The sequence below is a fragment of the Cervus canadensis genome, chromosome 10 (assembly GCF_019320065.1).
Source record: "Cervus canadensis isolate Bull #8, Minnesota chromosome 10, ASM1932006v1, whole genome shotgun sequence".
Taxonomy (NCBI): Eukaryota; Metazoa; Chordata; class Mammalia; order Artiodactyla; family Cervidae; genus Cervus; species Cervus canadensis.
The window spans coordinates 26,047,253-26,050,153 of record NC_057395.1 but is presented as its reverse complement, the minus strand read 5'-3'; the positions used below and the strand labels follow the sequence as shown (position 1 = coordinate 26,050,153).

Here is a 2,901-nt window from a genome sequence, read left to right as displayed (position 1 = left end):
TGACAGGCTCCAGAACTGTGAGAAATAAATTTCTGTTGTTTATAAGTCACCTAATATGTGGTATTTTTGTTTTGGCATCCTGCATGGACAAAGACAGAACCCAACACCTAATATCCATGTATTCTCCTTAGAGATTACTGTTCTTATAATTGAATTACATGCAAAATAAGACACTTGGAGTGACCCAAAAAGGAACATGCCCTGATTTCCATCCTGAAGAAGTTTTCAGATTTCTCTCTTGTTGGTTGAATGATTCCAGGAACCTTCCTGTTTCCTGCAGGCCTTGTTTTATAAGATGGTAATAATTTTATAGCTTCCTTTCTGGACATCTCTAGTTTCTAAACTGTGATTTTGAGAGTGCATGGAGTATGCTACTAAGGTCCCATCAAAATGAAATACTACTTTGTGATCTTACAGAGTCCAAGCTTTGCATTTGTGTTAAGCTTTAAAAATAAATATCCTTGTCTAAACAGTGGATACCACTTTGACTGTTCAGGGAGCATCTGCAGGTGGATCACAGGCTCACACCTCTGGTGTCATCAGCTGGGAGCAGCTCTCCCGGCCTCAAACACACACGCGGCACGAATCTCAGCACTCAGCCATCCTCTCTTGCTGTTTAGTTCAAGGACAGCACAGGTCAGGGAGCCAAATTACCCAAGAAGTTAGATGAAATGTCGTTGTCAGTTCAAAATGTGTTGACCTGTGTTGTGAAACCACAGCAGCAGTGATTCTGTCTGAACCAGAATCCTCCCGCATCCCAGGAAACCCCCTGTTACTGCCCCGATACTACCTCACTTCCCTGAAACACAGGGTACATGTTTAATTATTTTAAGTGAACCTTTTGTAAGCATGGGGCTAAATTCAAGCCCAACAAAATGATGTATGCCTAGGCACTTGGGGTGGGACAAAAAAGATAAGGAGTATCAGAGCAGAGAGAAAATCTTTGGAAAAGGATGGGAAGAGATTTTTTTTTTTTTTAAGGCAACTTTTGACTACTTTAAAATATAACTCAAGTTAACTTTAAAATTAACTAAACATTCTGTCAACTGATACGGGTTTTCCTGGGATGTAACTTGAAGCCTGCGGCCTTCCCAGAGTGCCCTGTGGATGATCCCTACACGGGAGCTGCCATAAAGCATGCTTTGGTGTTCAAGAGGCTGCAGTTTTATCTAGTTGTGTTCTAAAGCGTTGCAAGGGCATTGTGTTCTGGTCCAGGTGTGTTTTAGGGCATTGCAAGTTCTGGCTTTTATCCAACTCACAAAGGAAGTGGTGAATCAAGCAGCTGCAGTTCTTATTTCTAGGCTCACCTCTTTGCAACGACCAGGACCCTCTTTTCAAAATGAGAATAACAACTTGGGAACTATACTATGTTTTCTTCTTTTTAAAATCTTGAGATTCTTGAGGTCTCTTCTGACTTCTCAAAATTTGAAGTTAATGAGCCTGCTTTAGTCAGTATTCCAAGTATCTGTCATTTAAACTCTATCACCTCAAACTCCTCTTTCCAGGAGTAGGTCAATACTAACAGTTTTGTATGTATATTTCTAGATCCATTTCTATGAATTTTTTATTGTGATAAAATATACATAACAAAATTTACAATGTTAACCACTTTGAAGTATATAGTTCAGTGCATTATGTACAAAAAAGTTGCATGCTTCTGGATTTCTGTGTCATCCTTGTGCAGCAACCATGCCAATCTTCTCTGTGTGGTTCCAATTTTAGTCCATGTGCAGCTGAAGCAAGCACTCTATGCAATTTTAAATGTGCATGTTCCAAGGTTATAAATGTAATCATACCATACTAAGGAAGAAAAAAAGGAAAAAAAGGTGAAAGACAGACATTCCTGGTAAAACAAAAAATTTGTGACCAGCAGAAATACAGAAATGTGAAAAGAACTCTTCAGGAAGGAGGAAGATGATAACAGCTGGAAATTTTAATCCACAAAACGGAATAAATAATGCCAGAAATGGTAAACATGTGGTTAAATACAAAAGTGTTCTTTCACCTGCTGCAGTTCAGTTCAGTTCAGTTGCTCAGTTGTGTCTGACTCTTTGTGACCCCATGAATCGCAGCACACCAAGCCTCCCTGTCCATCACCAACTCCCGGAGTTTACTCAAACTCATGTCCATTGAGTCGGTGATGCCATCCAGCCATCTCATCCTCTGTCGTCCCCTTCTCCTCCTGCCCCCAACCCCTCCCAGCATCAGGGTCTTTTCCAATGAGTCAACTCTTCTCATGAGGTGGCCAAAGTATTGGAGTTTCAGCTTCAGCATCAGTCCTTCCAATGAACACCCAGGACTGATCTCCTTTAGGGTGGACTGGTTGGTTTTTTGTTGTTGTTGTTATAATAATTTCTTTTTTAATTAATTGTAGTTGTATTTGGTAGCAAAAAAAGAAAAAGAGAAGGAAAAAACTCACAATAAAATGTTAATTTGTTGTAGATTTGTTGTGTTTGGATATCCTTGCAGTTCAAGGGACTCTCCAAAGTCTTCTCCAACACCACAGTTCAAAAGCATCAATTCTTCAGCCCTCAGCTTTCTTCACAGTCCAATTCTCACATCCACACATGACCACTGGAAAAACCGTAGCCTTGACTAGATGGACCTTTGTTGGCAAAGTAATGTCTCTGCTTTTTAATATGCTATCTAGGTTGGTCATAACTTTTCTTCCAAGGAGTAAGTGTCTTTTAATTAAATGGTTGCAATCACCATCTGCAGTGATTTTGGAGCCCAAAAAAATAAAGTCTTACACTGCTTCCACTGTTTTCCCATCTATTTCCCATGAAGTGATGGGACCAGATGCCATGATCTTAGCTTTCTGAATGTTTAGTTTTAAGCCAACTTTTTCACTCTCCTCTTACCTGCTTAATCTCTTTCAAAGATATCTGACAAAGCAAACAT

The 2,901-nt window shown here is 39.7% G+C and overlaps 1 non-coding gene across 1 annotated transcript; it reads right to left on the bottom strand.

Moving 5' to 3' along the window:
• Window positions 1-1,640: 1,640 nt before the first annotated feature.
• On the bottom strand, window positions 1,641-1,746 carry LOC122449018. Its single transcript, XR_006271838.1, has one exon. It is a non-coding gene; the product is annotated as a U6 spliceosomal RNA (small nuclear RNA).
• Between the last annotated feature and the right edge of the window lie 1,155 nt (window positions 1,747-2,901).